We start from the raw sequence: 20,280 nt of genomic DNA, 5'->3' as shown, positions 1-20,280 counted from the left end.
TAGCATTCTCCTGGATTTATTGAATTAATTAGAAAATCGGGAAAGTTGGCAGTCTATGGCTCGTTTAAATAACAGCCTACCATCATTTAAAGGCTCACAAAACATCTTCATCTTATTTACGTCATAAGAATAATACATATATGAATAAATATTATAGTCACCTGTATGGAGGAGCGTGCATCGGTGCACTTCCAAGCTGCGATCCGACAGACTGCCTCAGAACGTCAAATAATCTTAAAGTGGTCTTTAAAACAAACTAAAATAAGTTAAACGCACACCCAACCGCCCTTTTTTTCATACTGAGGGAGAACCGCAATTTTGCCGATTTTCCTGCCGCGTAAAGACGCGCAGGCGATGCCCGAAGACTCCTTGCTGTCTTCCCTGCATTCAGACGCGCTTGTCGGGGCTGCCTTTTGCTGTTCGCTCCCTCGGTTCTTCCGCGTCTCTGTCTCACGGCGAACCCAAAAGTGTTCCACTAGGTTGAAACGATGGATTTAAATAACATAAAGCAACAGATATATCCAGTTGTGCGAGTTTCTTCCCGTCCGCGTGTCTTACGCGCAACACTGCTGCCGCTGCTCTGATGGAAAACGCCAAAGGTTTGAGTGCCTGCCAGCCCCTCACGCCCCTTTTACGAGGGATGAGTACGCGCGCGCGCGCGCGCGTGTTGGTGCGCGAGTTCACGCAGCTGTCTTTTTTCTCTTTGAGTCCGATATGCATTTATTGAACTTCATGCGCTGACCCAAAGGAGCTTGAAGGGCAAGTTTGAAAGGAAAAATTCTTCAGTTGTGGGAAGAAATATACTTCTGATAGTTTCTGATATTTGCACTTCAAATATTGAGTAATTTTTCTAACTTTTACTGTTACTTCATCTGGCTCGTCATTAGAGATTTTTTTGTTTTTTTATAAATTAAAAAAGACTCAAAGGGAGATATATGATTATTATTTTTATATATTACTTATATATTATATAATGCTGTTTGATGTTGAGAGCTCCCAGAATGATTCATAACAAATTGTCATTTTAAGATCGTAAATTCCATTTCATTACCTTTTAAATTATTAAAAGTGCCAGGAGAATTGACACGAAGGGATGACAAAAAAACAAACACAAAAGTGAATTGGGAATTTTAAATGTGCCTGTGTCTACACTTGTTGCTTTGTCCTTCTGGCTGGAGGCCAAATCTAGTTAAAAAAAAAAAAAAAAAAGCTTGCTTCAAGTTGCACCGACTCCAAAGTGAGCGTTTCCAGCTGCAGGTCTGAGTAGTTATGAACCTTGTGCCCTATAGGGGGCGTCGGGTGGTGGTTAGCAGTCCCCCTCAAAGACTGACAGCACAGCTGCTTCCCAGACAAGTGCATTTAAGTGGAATAAGGCTTGTTGTCAGACTTAAAGCACAAAGCATCCTGTATGCGTTACAATCCGATTCCACGTGGCACAACATATTTCAGCAGCAAAAATTCATACATGCATTTTCTTTGAACTTGAATGAATGGTTGTGATATGCGCTCGCTCGCTGGCCTTGATTGAGTAAAGCCTTTTAGTGTAATACAAGCCTTGGATTCAAAGCAGTACAATGTTTCTTCCACCCTCGAAGAGAGCAAGATTTACAGTCCCATCCTAACTGTAGTAATTATTCTGACTGATAAAGCAAATGTTAAATCGACGACGGGAAAACTAGCCTTTGGTGTCCTCGGGATAACAGGAATAATGTGGATAGTCATTTCACAAGGGTGCCTGACTGTGTCATCCGAAATGAGGGCTTGATTGGAGAGGAACAATAAAAGAACAATTTAAAGGATTTGCTCTTTCTTATATTACCCCAATAATCTTTTGTAGAGCCGGGTGAATAATTACTTGTGGTATAAAAAAAAAGCAGACGTTTTTATTGCTGTTGAAAGCGGTGGATTTGATTTCATTAGCATTTTTTCCCCCCTCTTCAAACTAAGCTTTTCAGGTTCAAGCTATTTGGCTCAGGAGGGAACATTCCAACCTGGAGTTTGGATTGAAAAATCTGTTTTTTTTGAGTCTTATCCCAACAAGCCGTTTGCAATTAAATACTTTGGGGCTATTTTGGATGAGAGGTTACAAAAAGGTTTTGAATGGAAGGAAAACATTAATGTACTGCTAGCGCACTCTTTACAGCTCAGACCTCTTCCAAGGCCATTTATAAAAATCCGCCCGAACGTTTTATTGGTTCTACCTTGGCCTGTGCTCCACCTCCTCTAGCAAATTTTGTGAAAATTGCTGTACGAGTCTTTATGTAATTATTTTGAGTGATTAAATATTGGGCTTCGGCCAGATGTAATTTTTCGTTGTAATGTTAACGCCATGTGACGCAACAATGATAGAATGCCCAACGATCCTCATTTTAAATGTGGTGAAGCAGATGTAAGCCACACAGTAAGTCATGTTACTCATCTTACAATTATTTAACAATGTAAACATCTGTCTTTCTTTTCAGATGAGACTAACTCAAGTCTGAGAGGCGAAAAAAAAAAACCTCCTTCCCAGACCTTGGGGACCTTATATGAGCATCTCATTCCAAGGAATTACAGCATGTATTAGAAGAGCAGCCCTTGAACATTTTAAGACTTTTTCCATCATTACTGTATTCCGGTCTGTCCTTCATGACAACCATGGTTAAAGACATTGACGCGCTCTTAAACGTTGTCACAGTTAAAAAGGCAGATGTCGGTTATTGCTAGCCAAAGAAATCCTTCGTTGAGACAAAAGCTATAAACTGGGAATTTTTTCGTCATATCTGAGGAATGTATTGTGTGTTTGTGTTTTATAGTACAAGATGAGAAAAAAAACAATAATAATGTAGAAAGGAGACAACCAGGAACCACTATGGGATGGTTCTCGTTGTTTCCGGGTGAAGACATGGTGGACACAAATAAATCTTTTAATTCTTTAGCAGCAGGATGTTTGTGTGGGAGGTGGGACATCCCTCAGTGATATCAAGCTCTGGTGTAAATGCTACGCTGAAACGTTGGCAAGGAAATTAGCAGAGGGCTGAAGAAAGCGCATCTGAAGTTCACACACATTATGATAATAGTTAAAGAACATGAAACATTTGCAAGTGGGGGTTGCTCATTCAAGAAAAGGGTTAGGGGGGGGGCTGAAGAAGAGCGTACAGCGAATGAAACAAAAACAAAGAAACGGTCTCATTGGTAGAAGACACATTTACAGTGACATTTAGCCAAGCAGGAAAGATGTATGAATAAATATGCATAATGTTGCCGGGAAGCAGTGAGAGCTTCTCAGGGGTAGAAGGAGGGTGCGAGAGACTGCTCCTGAATTAATGATGAGGCGGCCGACTGTCAGTCTCGGGGTGTGCGTGCGAGCTGAACATGCGACGCCATTATAGTGCCGCGTGCACGCGGCCTACATTTCAAAGTTGCTCTTGTAGCACCCCAATTTCACACCGCTGATGGAAATTAGCGAATCCTCGATACCTAATCAAGCAATCTTTTTTTTTTCAGAAGCCAATTTGCAATTGTTTCTGATGTTTAATTACATTTCTGGAAAACAAGAATGGGTCCTTGCTTGGAAAATTGAATTTTTCGCTCAATTTTTATGTTTTTTTTTTTTTTAGTTTGAGATAATGAACACTACTCATCATCACACACACACATCGGGAGAAACCCCAGATGATGAAGGGGAGGGGGGTGTGGTCCAGGAGGGAAGTGCCAGCCAGAAAAAAAAAAAAAAAAAAAGCTATGTAGGTCATTGAAGAATTGCATCGGGATATTGCCTCCTCAGCTCACAGTCTGGGGAGGCTGATATGATTTCTGCTGAATCCATCTGACTTAAATCATGAGAGATTACCCCACTAAAATCTCCTCGGTGAATGACGTCAAAAAAAAAAAAGCTCCCCGGGGGGATCAATAATATCTATTCTTCATGTTGACTGGATTATTCCACAGAGATGTCCTGCAAATGCTTTTCAACAAGGTTCGTGATGTTTCTATTTGTCATAAGCGATGGAGTAAAATTTAAAAAATTTAACCGAATGCACTAATCACCAATCTTGTCACCTATGCTTTGTTAAATAACAGGAACTGCCCCAACATGTGCTCAAGCTAGCTCCCCTCCGACCAATCCACCTTCATCTGATCAAAACAGGTTTGAAATCGAGACCCCAAAGTCCCGGCAATTAAGAAGAGCAAATCCCAACAATGCTTGCGATGCCCAAGATTAGCTGAAACAGCGAGACAGGCGACCGAGGAAGATGAGAAGCTGGGCTTTTGTGTCAAAGTCTTGCTGGAGGGGTGGGCGGTACCTCAATCAGTCAGAGTGTTTGTGTAGGTGGATATACATTATGTGAGCCTTGAAACAAATCCCAGAGGAGTTGTATAGTAGCGTTACACAATCATTTCTATGCATTCAGTCAACGACCGATTTTCTAAACTATTTTAACCCAGTGTCCTTGCATGAACTGTATTTGTTGTCCAAGTCTTATATTCTGCTCATTTTCTCTCTCTCCATTTTTCTTCGGTATCACAAGGTCTAACTGTTGTCATGGAGCGACTGCAGACACACAAAGCATCAAAAGTTACTGGACATAATGACTTGGTCTTACGTTATTCACAGGCGGGGTTGCCAACAGGATGTGATTCGCACGCAGGAAAAACGGATGTGTGATGAAGACTTTTAAAACGGAAGTGTGGTTGCAGTGTGGTATGTCGCATCACAAGATCTGTCAATGTTATTAATAAAGAGAATGAAACGTTGTCCTCTGAATGAGTCATACGGTTACGTCATTTTAGATTTTTACAGTTTCAGCATTCTAAAGGTTTCATTCCGATTGTGTCTTTCGATAAGGATATTTTGCAATAAAAAAAACACAGCGAGCAATAATTTGAGTCAATCGAGCTTCAATTATAATAATTGGAATTGTTTTATTCATCTCTTCAGAATCTCTCCGAGCAATCGGAATATTTTGTTTTTTCAAAGAAAGAAAAGATGAATTCAATTTGACCTTCTTCCATACTTAGCTCAAAGTCTTTTTTCATGGACAGCATCTCCATTAAAGAGCTGCTTGTGTCCACTGATTATTTAACCGGAATGATTTTTCTTGGCTAACCCAAGTGTAGTCAAGTGACTTTGTACTGCAACAAATCCAACATTGATATAATAAAATAATAATTGTTTCGATAAAAATAGGTATTGTGGAAAAATACTGTGGGATGGAATTGTTTAGGTCGGCAAGTCTGGGTTCATGTTTAGACTTGATCTCTCTCATTTTTATTCTAGTTGAAGAATGGTATGTGATAAAATAGCGAGAATTGGCAATTTTACAAAATAGCAGGCCCGCTCCGTTTCCAAAGGTAAAAAGGTGAGGACGGCTACTACATAAGCACTTCATTTGAAGCCTTTTAATGCCATTTTGTAACCTTAGACAAATAAGCTTCCTATCCGCCTTGCTGCCAACTAAGTGTGACCCTTTCCCTCAACTCTGTCAATATCCCGAGCTGTTATCCCGACTGCAAAGTGCTGCTGTCACTGCAGGAGCAAACTTATTTCTTTACACTGTGTCAGAGTGCAGCCCTCAGAGAAAGCAACGTGTCCACAGAGACAAATAGAGACGGACAGCACGACAAAGAAATGTAGAGAGAGCGAGCAGAGCTGGAATGGACAAAAATATTTTAAGAAAAAAAAAAAAAAAAAAAGACTATGGTACCAAAAAGTTATTTTGGTAAATCTGCATCAAAGTCTTTTCTACTTAATAAAAATAATGCCACATTAGTTAGTCGTGGTTTTGTAATTTGCTCTAAAAATGAATGACATCACTCAACAAGAAGCCCGTTTTGGATGTCAGACAAAAAAAAATCATACAGCTCACCACAATTCCTCCAGTCATATTTTATGGTTAATTATAAAGTGTTTGAAGCTCGTAGCCATCCTTTGAAAAGGCTAAATGGATTGGAGTGTCTGTGAAGCTACAGACTAGACATATGGCTGTGTGCAATCGCCACAAGGTTTGTGGGAATGTTCAAAAATGGGCCAGAGCGCAAAACACAAACCACACATTGGTTCCAACACATTGAATTCTTGTTAACTGTTATGTTAATTTGCCATTGGACACAGACACTATCTGCTGAATGGTGAAACACCCCCAGCCTTGCCCGAGTCTAATACAGATCTGATGCCAGATTTTGAGTTACTGGTATGTGTCAGCTCTCAGATATTTCGTTACGTTGTCCGATTTATAATTACATTATAATTGAATTGAGCTTTTTTTTTATTTTGTAATACTTCAATTGTGATCAGAAGCCATAGTTTGTGCATTCTCTACTTTCCACCAGTTATACAACAACAAATTAAGATTGTCATGCAAAGATTGTTGAGCTTCTCAATTAGTTTCACTTGCATGCATCCAATGAGACCTGCTGATTTGTCCACCCTGTCAGTGTCTCTTCAACCTCTCAAAGTCTCACAATGGGCCCCTCAATGCACATACGGTATATACAGACATTATCCACGGTGACTGCAATCAGCGTCACATCACAAAAAGACGGAGTGCTCTTCTCAGATAGGTGCCTCATTGTTTCCTTATTTCCTCACTCTGCTGTCCCATCAGCCTGCTAAGCAGACACTCCATCCGTTTTGTTGGGTCATTAGCTCCGTAGCCGTGGAGCCACGTACAAATACATGCCCCTTATATTGATTTAACATCACAAGCCGCCCGGCAGTGATGTACGAATCAGCTTTGCAAAAGTGATGGGGGAAGAGCTCATTTTAATGTTTGTTACGCATTGACGAGAGGCAGTTGGTGATGTGAGATTTGATAGATTATTCTTTTCACTCTTGGAAAAGTGGGACAGTCTCACTTTCCAGAAGGGAGCTTGAATCCACAAAGACAGGAAATCTGGCACTGATTATAAGGTTTACATCCACTTCATATCAGAATGTTTACACTTGAAACAGGAACATGGTTCTTGAAAACAAAATTCCTGAAGGAAAAATGATTACTCTTTAGTCCAGTGTTTGCTCCTTTTCTACAGCCGCGACCTCATCAAAGTTTAATAATATTCATTCGGTATCGTAGATTAGTGTATTCCCAATCAACATTTTTGGCAATCCACGGAAGAAATAAATAATCAGCAGTTTGTGCATGCATAGCATACCGTACCTTTTTTTTTGTGTCAATTTAATTAATAAATTATAGTCATTTAATTTCTCATTACAGTAAGCAGTCAGCTGCATCATTCCTGAGATTGTTTGGTTAACACCGAAATGACAGAAGAGCTTTAATAAATATTTTATATCAAATACACAGAGAAAAGTGGTGAACTCGACTATGGTTGAACATAACTAACTGCTGGTGGTATAAAGTCGATCATTCAGAAAACTCATGCTGTGCATTCCTTCGAATGTACTGAACATCATGTTTTGGCAGCTAGATTTTTTTTTTTTAGCCAGTTTAGATTTTGTGTAATCAAATATTTACTATTGCGCTTTCACAATAACTGTGGCTACGACAATGTATTTTATAGAATCTAAAACAAGATAATACAAATAAAAATCTTTTCAATCAGTGTTGTTGTTTACTATGCAATCCTAACAGCACTTATCAAAATCATTCCATACCCATCTCATTTGGCTTCTGAAACTTTTCGTCCACTTTATATAACTCAGTTTGATGTTTAGCTGGCATCAGGTGTTGCCGCTCTCCTCAGGTCTTCGTCACGCTCAGTTTCCAGGCAACTGAAGGGCACGCTGATGAGAGCAGTAAAGCAGAAGAAGTAGGCTGGCAAAGCCTCTGCAGCAACAACTTGACAAGTTTAATGAAGACAGGCAAAGAAACAAAGACGATAGAGACTAAAGAAAGAAGTCACTTGGGGCCGGACAGAGAAGGAAGAGCCAAACAGTGCAGAACATGTTTCCATTTTATTTAAGATCGTAATTTGATCTATGGGGGGGGGGGGCGAGTTAAAAAACTGGCCTTGCTTTGACTTGTTTGCCACTCACCCCTTGCAAGACGCACTTGATGCAAGCACTATTTGAAACTCTACATTGCTTGTTAAGTCCCTGACTGGCTAAGGCAATCATTATCTAAACCTAATATTTGGCTTTTGGGGTTCTTGAGACATCTTAGGTCTAAGGATAACTTGCCTTTCTGGATAATCTCAACCAATAAAGACTTAACGTGAGCTTTCACAAAAACTCTACATATGGTTGCAGAATTGAAAATCAACAGTTTGGCAATAGGCCTATTGCAAATTGAAAATCAACAGACAGTTTGGCAATAGGCCGATTGCATGGGTAGGCAACTCCGGTCCTCGAGGGCTGGTGTCCTGTTTCAATACACCCGATTTAAATGATCAGATAATTAGCAAGGTCCGCAGAAGCTGGATAACAATCGTGACCATCTGAACCAGAGTTTGGATCAGTCCATTGTCGAACATTTCTCTTCATGTCAAAGCATATCATTCGTTCCCTTTAATAAAATCCTTCCTTCAATATTTTTATTTTACTATTGGAGTCACGTCCGTCCAGTGAATGACACAATACGTTGATATCTCACTCAATTGAAATGCCACAGTGCAATAACCATTTGCTACAGCAAACAGCTTGCAAATAAAGCTTGTCTCCCTGAGCGGTAATAAAAAGCCTCGCGTGGAAGAGGTTATATTAGGACTGTGAAAAATCAAATAGATAGGATCTGTAGTGCTCCGTTTGGACGCAGCACTGTGAAAGAAGAGTTAGGTTGTCCATTGTGCTGGGTAAATATTGCACTTCACCAAGTCATGGATTTCAGCCGGAATGAAATGCCTGGAGGTTGTTGACGTGCAAAAAAATCTCAGTACTTGTGCTTTACGGCTAAATACAGTTTTTTATTTTGGTCTATTATACATTAATAATTTTCTGGAGACACATGTTGATGTATGATGCAATACAATCATGCCAATTATTTCAGATTTATTGCGGAATGATTTTTTTATATGTAAACAAAATGAGTGTCAAATAATCTAATAATATAAAGAATGGCATATAATTTATATCTACTTTTGAGGGGGCTGTAAGCTTTTGGATGTACATATTCCTCACCAGAGAGCTCAGCAACAACAGAGCCTCTTTCATCATTTGTGGGTGTTAACCTTTAACCAGGGGCACTGTTGGAGTTTGTATGGAGTCACAGCCTAACAAGGTCACATAAGCTTGCCATCCTGTCACATGCCTGCAGGGTCCAGACTCCACTTTTAGTTGAAGATAACCTTGCTGAACAACCCAGATCCTGTGCTTGTGGGCTGAATGAGTCACTGATTATCTGTGTTGACTAAGGTCAGCCACGTTACAGCGCTGGATGTGGAGTGTCCGCCAGCTTTATCTGTCACCTGGCCTCTGTGGCCAAACAGGCTTCTGTGTGGAGGAGCTAAGTGCAAAGTGGTCTGGATAGTGTAAACAAGCTGCAACAGGAGCTGATCTAACACGTGTGGAAGATCATTTCCTCTGTGGATGAGGATTTTCCGGACAATAAGGCGCACTGGACTATAAGGCGCACCTTCAATGACTGGCCCATTTTAAAACTTTGTCCTTATATAAGGCACACCAGACTATAAGGCGCACCATTAATGCATCATGTCAGATTTTTAATCCAAATCAAATTATTCTCCATTTTATCTTTTTTATTTCAACTTCAGATGCAACAAATTACTTTATAATCACAAAATAATGACCCATAGTCTTTTTGATTCATGATTCATAGTCTTCGGGCCACTCACGTATGATTGATTTCATGACACAATGCTTCGGGCCAGTTTAAATTTAGGAATTTGGTCCATATATAAGGCGCACCGGACTATAAGGCGCATTTTCGGCTTTTGAGAAAATTTTAGGGTTTTAGGTGCGCTTTATAATCCGGAAAATACGGTATTATATATATATATATATGAGCGGGGTCGTGTGTCAATCAGAAAGTTCTTCATGCTCACCCCTCAGGACTCAATTTAAATTTCCGTTATTCCAACTGGTACAGCATCATGGTGAGTCCTCGACTTCAGTGCTCTGCTAAATCTTTTGATTAGCCAACCAGGATTTGTGCTGGAGCTCCCCCTTCATCTTTTTTTTTTTTTTCTGCGGAGAGCCTTGTAGCAGATCATTTGCATGAAACGATATGAGGGAGAAGCCATTGCTGAGAATTCATATTTTCTTGCACATATCCAATAACTTTAATTAAATAAGGTGAGAAAATATATGCGCTGTATTCAAATGTTTTTGCAAAAAAAAAAAATTATGCTGTCAATGGATTCCCTTAAATATTTATTTCAAATGTTATTACCACAACAATCTTTTTGTGTGTTGCATTCTACATTTTCTCTCTCTATTTCCAATTCGCTCTACAAACAAGCATAAGCACACACGTGCAATTGGTTCTCTTATCAAGCGGGGACAAACCAGAAAGCATTCGCAAGCCGATAGCAATCTTCACTATTTTAGGAGTAAACACAAACACATAAAAGCAGCCATTTTTGAAAGCCTCTTAAAAGTCATTTCACACAATGTTTGCGCATGAGTAAAATTAACAAGTTCAACACATACTTTCACAACGGGCCTGAAGACAGCTGCGGGGTAAACTCATCAAAATGTGCAAATGAGTAAGCACGTTAATGACCAAGGGGCTATAAACAGAAAGAGAAAAAAAGTTAATGTTAGCATACAAATAAGCACTGGTTAAATATATTACATCTTGATAATAACAAATCAGGCTCAACATAAAATTGTGTCTATTATTGTTTCGGATGAGGGAACTGTCATGTGCTCGGATTACGTTGGCCCATGTGATCAGGCGGCCAATGGTATTTATTAGGTGTGTCACGAATGTTTGTGTTGACACACACATGCAAAAATAGTTATGGCGCTACGCAGAAAACCGAGTAAATTTCATATGATTTATTAGCAATACCAAAATTACTATTACCACTCGGATTAATGACGTAACATTAAATAACAAGGAAGACATATTGTCTGCCTTACTTTCTCCTTTCCACTCCTCTAATCGAGCCACAAAGACGCCTGTTTAATGAGGCCATTTTATTTGCTGGAACTGCATGAAAAACAAAATGTGTCATTTTAACCAGCACTGGCTTGTTGATTACAAGTCTCGCTTCCTTTTTACATCATCTGCGAAGATGTCATGGTGACCACGTCAGCTTTGGAAAAGCCAACCACACCCAATCATGGGATGACACTTTTTATCTTCCTTTCCTTACAATATTTGGTGATTTTATTTTTGTTTCATTCATAGGCCCTCGTGTGCCGCTTGTAAGACTGCTGTCAGTGACTCTCCATGATTCCGCTAATTATTCCTCATCATATCTAGGCAGGTACTAATTAGGTCTTTGTTGCTTGCTATGATATTGTTGATACAATAGACCACACTCAGGCTGCAATTGTGAAAAGATTATGCATTTTAATACAGCAGGTGAGAATTATAACAATATGAGGGAAGGGGGTGCTGTTATTGGCCATGTTTATTCATGACAGATACTGTACGAGTCTCATATCATGATTGAAAATGACTCACTCGCTGGGCACAATCAAGAGTTCTTGACTGGTGCTGATGATCAAAATGGAAAACCAAAGTGACTCCCGTCTTAGTTGATATGCGGCAGAAGCAAAACAACGAGCAAATTGGCTTTTGCCGAGATCAAGAGCTGATTGCTGAGTATGTTTTTTGTTTTTTTTTCCCATGCATACGGTATAATAAGGATGCAAAATGATAGTGCAGGTAATCTCCAAGAATAAAACACTTAGGTGACTCTAATAGCTGTTAGGCTTGCAATCATTGGCCAAGGGCAGAAAGTATACACAGTCAAATCATTTTATTTATGATATTTTCCCTTCACTAAATCGCATTTAAATTAGAATTGTGATCGTCCTTCCTGCAGAAAAAAACCCCATCATAATTCAGGTATACTGTATATGTATACTCGCGCACACAAGTATACAAATATGCACGTATAAACGAAATTATTTTTAATATAAAAAGAAACGGTGAACCCTAGACATCAACTGACTCGCCAACGGTGACTTCTAGCGATATTTGAATCGTAGAGTGTTAGACTCTAAACTTACCGTGCACCAAACGTACAGGACAAAAGCCTCTACTTTTTGCACAAGCTTTGAACTTTGGCTTATAGTCCAGTTCGGCTTATCTATAGATTTTTTTATGATTTTTATAATATTGTAAAAGGATTAGTTTTGGTAATATATGTAATAGAATTGAGAACGGTGTGGCTTATAGATGAACAAAACAGGATTTTCCCCTAATTTTAGCTAACCTTATATTCAGGTGCGGTTTATAGTCTGGAAATTACGGTAATTGAGGAATGATTACTCTCTACTCCAAACTATCGTACCACAATGATTCACTCTCTTCATAGAGAAATCCCGAGTGCAGACATCAGTGGTACAAATAACTGAAGTGTTGCATTTGTGCTTAAAACATTTGGCATCTTTCTATTCAGTCGTCCCTCTGCACCTCGATTGTCCTTTCCATGTGGCGGATATCAAACGGCAAATGCATCCCTCTGTTAGATTTTCTTTCATCTGTGCTCATCCTTATCAAAGAGATGGAGGGGGAAATGGTGGCATTTATCACGTTGCTGGAATACAAGGGGGGATCTTTGAAGAGCTACTTAAGTGCATATAGAAGATGATGTTGGAAGAGCAGCATATTCTGCTGAGAAGAATGTGTGTTAAAGCCAAAATATCCATCACACATACAGAGTTCCAAGATATTTGGTCCAGGTGTAAAGCCTATATTAAGAACACAAACTAAATCAATCGAAAACACATCAAATAGAAATAAAACCCAGTAGGGGTTGAGTTACACTCTCCCGCAAGTTTAAGATTTAACCGTGACGGCGGAGCAAATGGGAGCCTCTGGAAGTATTTAGGAAGTTCCAGATAAGAGCGCCGATGTGTTGCGAAACAGGCTCCCTAATTTAACCTTTTGATGACTGTGACTGATATATATTTACATAGTAAATTAATGAGTCAAGAATATCTGCACTTATGATTATTTGAAAGAAAAACCTAATTACAATTATTTCAAATTAATGGCCATTTTCTACTCATTTCTAGTTTCTCCATACAAGCTGCAAAACTTGAGCTGATACTCCCAGTCGAGTTTGTTCCATGCGGGCCCATCTTCCCCGCCAATAAATTTATTCCTTTTCAATAATCGGATGAATGTGAGTGATTGTGCATTCAATCGATGTCTTTTTCAGGAGTAGCCAAAACAAGGCAAGCTGAGAGCAGGTTATTCAGAATATTCCAGCTCGGCTACCCATTGTGCATGTGAGCTGATTCTGAACAACTAACACGCTGGCTCTCTGGTGTTATGTGGGCAGTGTCCCCAGCAGGAGATAAGTGCGTTGGCAGAAATGTGGTGAGGAGCTGTGAAGCTGGTGCAAGGGACCTTAGTGTTGGAAGGCTGTGTCTTTCAGGAAGATAGGAGGGCAGGCGTGAGGAGTGACTGGCACCTGTTCCTCAAGCACCAGATGGCCAGGCGGGGACTTGTGCCAGCAGGGTGAAGGGACCCTGTGTCACTGTGTGCATCTGCAGCTTGTGTCGGGAATCTGGCACAGCGGAGATGTTTGGCCAGCCGTCTCCCGTCAGCAGCCTGCGGTAGCGAGGATGGAAATTTGAAATGGGCATGGAATGAGTGGAAATTCACCTGATGCTGTGTCGACATGCAGGGAATCGGTGGCGGACGTCCAAATCAGCTCGGAGAGCACGGGTAGAAAGGCAGAGTGGTTTTGGCAGCTTAGCTAGGTGAAGTAGAAGTTGGGGGCTCATCAAAAAAGTTGAGTTTAATTAGAAAACAGCCAGATGAACAGGGGAGCCAAGCAAGTACTTTCATTTTCCGCCCTTTTCCTGATAATATTTGTCACCGAATCATGTTCAAGCTTCAAAAAACAAGCTCCCATTTGTAGGCATTTCAAATGTGGAACAAAATGATAATTCTTAGTAATTATTTTAGGTTTATGGGTGATGTGACCAGTGTATGTTACACCCACCCTTTGCAAAATCAAATGAAAATAATAATTAAGAGTACACAATTTAACTCATTCAGTGCCATTGACGGTTATAGACGTCAAAGATATTAATTGGGTTGGCAGTGAATGAGTTAATGAAATGGAATCAACCATGTTGCTCCATCTATATCTTGGCAAATGATAAGCAAAACATTCGTTTGATTCAAGGCAATTTACCAACACAAATCTAATCGAAACCAAGTCATAAAAATATGACAACGAAACGGCCATACTTAAAACAAAACATCGTAAATTCAAAAATGTTGTTTTGCAAAATAAACTAATATATGTTGGATAGCCTCCAATTTACGGAAAAAAAATACAGCATACCATACATGTGTATCCAATAGATCTTCACTGATCAATGCTGCGGTTCTGCTGATGCGCTCCTCCCTCTGCGGACTTGTGTTCTTCTGTTCCACCTGAATCAACAGCAGAAGGTGGATCAAGCGCACCAAGCTTGCCTGCACTTACACTTTTGGTTGCATAGCCTTTAAAACCCACCACCAAGTCCCACGGGCGGCTGTCTGGCTGAGACTAAACACCTCAAAGACGCCGCCGCTGATCAATATTTGAGCAGCTTTGTTCTGCCACGGCTCCCCAATCCTTGTCATATGGGTACTCGCTTTTCTCGCCAAGACGTCGCCAGTTGTTTAAGGCCCGTTTCCGAGCAGTTAGGACATCACCTGATACATAATGGATGAAGCGGGGAATTTGGTGTTGTGTGGTTCTCTTGTAATTGTAGAATAAACATGCATAACAAGGATAAAATAAACACTTTCACACTGATAAAACACACACACTAGTTTAACAGAGGAGGAAGACCGTGACAGAGACGTTTAGTTGTTTAAAATGTTCATATTGCTCTTCCAAAGCTTAACAAGAAAAAAGGTTCATGTGAGTCAAGGTCAATTCAATCCGTACCGTTTGTGCTCGAAAACGCCATTTTTAATTCCGATTCAGCTTGACAGTGAGCTTTTGTTCACCGATAGGATTCAAGGTTAATGTTAGCAGATAAATCTTAAAAATGTGATTATTTAGCTGTGAGATTTTTCCGGTGTCCAGGGTTGTAACAATTCTTATTTCAGTAATTATTAGCGTTTTGATTATAAATAGGATATCAGCAGTGTTGCATGGTCATATCTGGTTCAAAGCACCTGTCAAGACACTCGATTTATTTAATTCACGGTTTCCTTGGTAACTCTTTTCTTAGCGAGCAGCAAGAGACGGAGTGCAGCAGCGGAGTCATGATTTACAACATGGCTCTGACTCACTGATATTAACTGACATGCTTTATAGTGTCAGCCCCTTTTTTTTTTACTGATGTCTATTTCGATTCTCCCGCATTAGGACGCAGATAATTGCAGTTTCCAAGGCAATGTGTTTTGGTCAGGTTACTCACTGGACATGTTGATCTACTGCAATGATGTGTAATGAAAAAGAGAGAAAAGTCCCAGATGGTTGGTGGTTTGCGGCAGGTGGAAACGCTATCATTTCCAAAGGTTTATGGCCCTCTCATGTCGTAAAAAGAAAATTAGAGTGACTACACAAGTAATCTCTGTTTTTGGGTCAATAAGGATGCTTTTTAGAAAGTGATACTTTTCCGGAACAGGGTTTGTGTGTTTGGATTTTTTTTATTTTTTTTAATTCATGCATGACCATGAATAAATAATAAAATAAAAACACAGCTTAAGCTCAATGTTCCAAACTCATCCATCATCTGCTAATAATTAAGTAAACTTTTTTTTTGTTTACTATTTTTACGACTGTTTTCTTTGTCCTTGAATGTAACTTTTTCATTTTCAACCAACACAACAACAAAGGAGCAGACATTGTCGAGCTCTTCTTCTCGACTGACCTTGCATTGCACCAAAAACCTTCTGTCTATTTAACGGCAGCAATTAGCGTCCGGGGCCAAGCTGAAGGGTTATTTCGGTGGTGAGATGGGGGCAAACTGAAGATGTGGAACCCATGAGGAGAAGGCAGTCCTGTGCGAGCCACAGGGGCCCTGGGAGGGAGGCAAGCTGTGGGAGAACCAGAAGGTCAGGGATAATTAGAAGCCTTTGTGGCCCTCTCAAGAGGCTCCAGAGGAAGCCCCCAGATGGGTTCTCAACTCGCGGATATCTCGGAGAGAGTGATGAACAGATACGCAACCTGAGGGCTGTCGCCATGAAAGCAGATACAGTGGACACAAGTGTAAATGAGCACGGGAGCTCACCATCTCATTTCACATTTGCAGAATTACTATCTTACTTGGAAAAGTGCAGTCCCTCTGGCATCTGTACTTGACTTTTACCTCCAAATGTCATTCTTATCACCTGGACCCATATACCAGCCTTCAGCTTCACCAGTTCGAAACAAATCTATTCAAGTAAACCGTGTTTCCTCTGCCTTGGGTATAGAAAATGCAATAAGGCTGTGATAATAGTTATTAATGACCTGACATTTCTATTCAAACATCCCCATCGCTGCAGTGTTTTGCAAAGGTGTGTGGGTTGAAGGAATCATTTCAGAGACGCTTCGGTGTTTTTGTCTGCAGGCGACACTGGGGTTGGATGAAGTCTGACATGTGAGACACATACATAGACTGTGTTGACTGCAGTGACATTCATTCTACTGGAACCAGTAATACCAATCAGTTAAATCCTTGACGGGACTCCCAAGGCTCTCTGGGCCCCAACCTGCTGATAGAAGCACTATTATTGGCGATAGCTGTCTGTTAGGGATGTTGATGGTGGACTTTACTATTGCTCTTATATGATTAATATAAGAAGCAATCAATATATCCTCACTTGGCATTTTTGAGCAACACTGAGCATGTCACACAAATGACCTCAGCTGCTTTATATTCCCACGCCACAACATCTCAAGAGTGTTTTGTAGTCGGTGTAGCGGATGATGTAGAGGCTAAACAAATGTATAATGACAGAGGGTCAACTTTCTCCTGCAGCTTTGACAGCCAAGGCGGTGGGAAGAAATTACTTCTGATTGATATTTCGCCTCTTGTCACCAATGCAATTTCATCTGCTGACAGATGGGATTGAAAGTTTCTTCCCCGCAGAGATTCTACGTTTCGCTCCGACGCTTTGTAAATAAGTCGTGTGTGTAACATTTTAATGAAGGTTACACCAGGAAGCGGGACTAAGTGGGTTTTCGGATAAGCCGCACGGGTCACCTGTTGTAAATCTTTGCATGATGGATTGTGTGCATTTGCTGAGCTTTGTCTAATCTCAAGCTTAGTGTTTCAACATGCTAATTTAACATCATGCATGGCATGCAAATATCAGCTAAATGTCACATTCATTAAGGGATGTCAGGATGTAGGACAGGCCATTTTTTGCGACTATGGCTGGAGCACCCGCCTCAAGGTCTTGACTGTTGTGAGGGGGTTGGGATTCCCGATCTGGGCTAGTCCCCCGGGTTTACGTCCATATATTTATATGCTCACTGCATAAATCATTAGCAAAGACATTTATCATGCTAATTTCTCATACTGGGCTGGTGACAATCTTTCCCATCTTTTGAAATGATGGATCGCTCTAGTTGTGTAGTCTACGCACAAATGTTTTATAATACTAATATGCTTTTTTTTACAGTGCGGATGATATTGTATTTATGCTCTGGTAAACAGAAGTTCAATATTAGTTAGCCTCCAAAGTATTCAAATAAAAGGTCAAGCAGATGGCGGATAGCGTCTTACTGCAGGGGAATGCCTGAGCTCAAGCGCATCCTGTGGAGTCCTGATGACTCTTTGGCCTTTGCTTCCATTCAAGCACTCAGAAAGAACACAGTTGTGTGTTTGTGTGTGTTTCTGATTGGCATGCCGGGTGTATGGATATAGGTGATGACCCGATCATTAGCAAAATGGCGAATTGTGATGGTCACCCAAGCTGGCAGTCTCGAGTCAGCCTTTTTAATGAGGCTCGGTGACCCCCCCCCCCCCCTTCAATTCATTAATTACACTCTACAAACTCAATTCTTGTCATTAAAGTTTAACTTTTTGCAAGAACATCCAATGTCCTTAGGCTTCATCAATCTACACCATTAATTATTTATTAATCAACATGCCCTGACCACTCTGTTAAAAATGTCAACACTAAATACTTCCCTGACAATGCTTCGATGGAAGAGCGATTGGAATCTATAAAACAAGTTACAATATCCTCTTAACAACGAAGAATCGTTCAAGTTACATTGATTTTAGAATGAATTATTTCTATATATATCGATGAAATGGCTAACTAGAGTTCACAATCACAAAACAATCAAAACTTTGCAAATTTAATATAATTACTGCATTAATGGTTGAAACTGTTTCTCTATTATCATTATTATATTATATTATTAAAGACACAAGACTAGAAATTGATCAAGCAGTGAACAAAGCTGGTGAAATATAACACAAGGTGGGCAGACACAAGCTTCGGCGTGTTAACATTAGAATGAGCGAGTTGTGTATTTCAACCACTGATGGATGGCTGTTGGCCATAGCAGCGGGAAATATTGATAGGCGTCATGCTCCATGTTAGGGAAAATCAATGTAAAGGTGGAGGAAAAGACAACGAATTGATGGAAACAGAGGGCAGAGAGAGAGAGAGGGAAGGGGGGAGCTGAAATGAAATGATTTCTTATCTATATATAGAAATCCATCTGCCATAGCACTAGATACACTTAATACAAGAGACTTTACAGAGAAGACACTTTTGATTGACAGTTGGACAGGTACGACTTTATGAGACACCACTAAAAACCACAGAGCATTATGAATTACGTTTAGGCAATATTATTTTTTTTTATATCACTCTACGTTTTATATTTGACAATGTTCAAACCGATGAAAGGCAGAAGTTAAGAGATGGGAAAGAAGGACAGAAAAAGAGGAATAACATGAGTAAAAGACATATTTCTTGCAGAAAGAGAAGTCTGACGGGAGTATCATTCCAACGTGAGCCCCCTCGTCACTTCTCCATCCTAACGGCTCCGCTGCTTGCTATTCTCCCCGCAGACGAGGCTCTGCCTCCGCCATGACACAGTCAGCTGAGTCTTGGGACTGGGGAGGCCTGCGGAACACCGACAGGCCACGCCAAAGCTAATTACCCCTCAGAGACATGACGAGGATCACTCAGCTGTGTCTCACACACTTGTGCACACACACACATTGTGAACGAGGATTAACCCCCACCCCTGCCTCGTCTCTGGTGACAGTGACTTTTTAATGAATCAAGAGGGGTTTTTAAAGCATCTGGTGTCATCCTTCACTCTCCACCCCCTCAAAAAATCTATTTTCAAAATAAAATTTCCTGTGTGGTCAATCGATGGTAATCAGGAACGAGTCAAATGTGGCAAATGTTCAGATTTCAATGCTTGAATGCATTTTATCATCCCATTTGTATGCCCTTGGATAGTGATGTGTGTCTAATTTCATGTTTGCTGCATAACTCACGCACAGGGTGCATTTAGCTTTTATGGCACCTCCTCATAGTCTGCTAAATAATAACTGGAGAGACACGTCTCCCGTCCAATTTGTTGAACACGCCTCAGAAAGGCAGATGATGAATATTAGCCTGGATAAGTGTTGGGCTGTCAGCATGGGTGAACATTACTGCTGTTGTTTGGCTGACTACATTTACTGGAGTCATTATTTGCATGTTTGCAAAAGTCAGACCAGATTTTGGTTGAAAGGCTTCCATTTTACCTAGACTTAAATCAAATATATTTACGTAATAAATCAAATAATCCAATATTTTTTTTGAATGAAAATAAATAAATATAATAAATTTAATCAATATAACAAATAAATGTGCAATAGTCTAAAGTGGTCTATTGTTACATATTAGAAATGGGCAAGTACCGATACCAGGTATCGATACTAGCCTTATTTCAAGGCAACTAGGTAACCATATTACGATCAGAAACTAGAATTAAGCAGACTGGATTTAATTTCATGTAATTTTAAGAAACATTTTTTTTTAAAATAGATGATAGGCGTACAGACAATTTCAAACCAGGACAATGTGTGATTTCCACTATCAATAAAGATAAGATAAGAGGAACTTTATTAATCTCACGTGTGAGAAACTGCATGTAACAACAGCTCGATTTACAGGAAGGTACAAGTTGGGGGATAAAAGTGCAAAATAAAGCCTTTACATGCGTTTTATGTTTTGCCACTCCCTATTTTCCCTTTACCATGCACTCTTCCCCTTTCCCCCTCCTCTGCACATGCAT

General features: G+C 40.1%; 1 protein-coding gene and 3 long non-coding RNA genes across 5 annotated transcripts in view; 2 read left to right on the top strand and 2 right to left on the bottom strand.

Annotated features, from left to right (window-relative positions):
- The window catches only part of nrp1a (neuropilin 1a), a 37,160-nt gene extending 36,549 nt beyond the window's left edge, over positions 1-611 (bottom strand). For both annotated transcript variants that reach the window (XM_037279310.1, XM_037279311.1), the window contains exon 1: positions 162-611. The gene's annotated coding sequence lies outside the window, so the exon portion shown is untranslated. The remainder of the gene's footprint in view (positions 1-161) is intronic.
- A 3,162-nt stretch (positions 612-3,773) lies between these two features.
- Positions 3,774-4,605, top strand: LOC119139225. The gene is made up of 3 exons (XR_005101328.1): positions 3,774-3,958; positions 4,063-4,129; positions 4,512-4,605. It is a non-coding gene; the product is annotated as an uncharacterized LOC119139225 (long non-coding RNA).
- A 2,926-nt stretch (positions 4,606-7,531) lies between these two features.
- Positions 7,532-20,185, top strand: LOC119139404. Its single transcript, XR_005101354.1, has 3 exons — positions 7,532-7,544; positions 16,086-16,094; positions 20,091-20,185. It is a non-coding gene; the product is annotated as an uncharacterized LOC119139404 (long non-coding RNA).
- Positions 10,275-14,732, bottom strand: LOC119139405. The gene is made up of 3 exons (XR_005101355.1): positions 14,557-14,732; positions 14,383-14,474; positions 10,275-13,637 (listed from the first exon to the last, which is right to left on the bottom strand). It is a non-coding gene; the product is annotated as an uncharacterized LOC119139405 (long non-coding RNA).
- Positions 20,186-20,280: the final 95 nt, after the last annotated feature.

The sequence above is a fragment of the Syngnathus acus genome, chromosome 20 (genome assembly GCF_901709675.1).
Source record: "Syngnathus acus chromosome 20, fSynAcu1.2, whole genome shotgun sequence".
In the NCBI taxonomy this organism is placed as follows: Eukaryota; Metazoa; Chordata; class Actinopteri; order Syngnathiformes; family Syngnathidae; genus Syngnathus; species Syngnathus acus.
The sequence above is the reverse complement of the archived record's forward strand: the minus strand, read 5'-3'. Positions and strand labels throughout refer to the sequence as shown.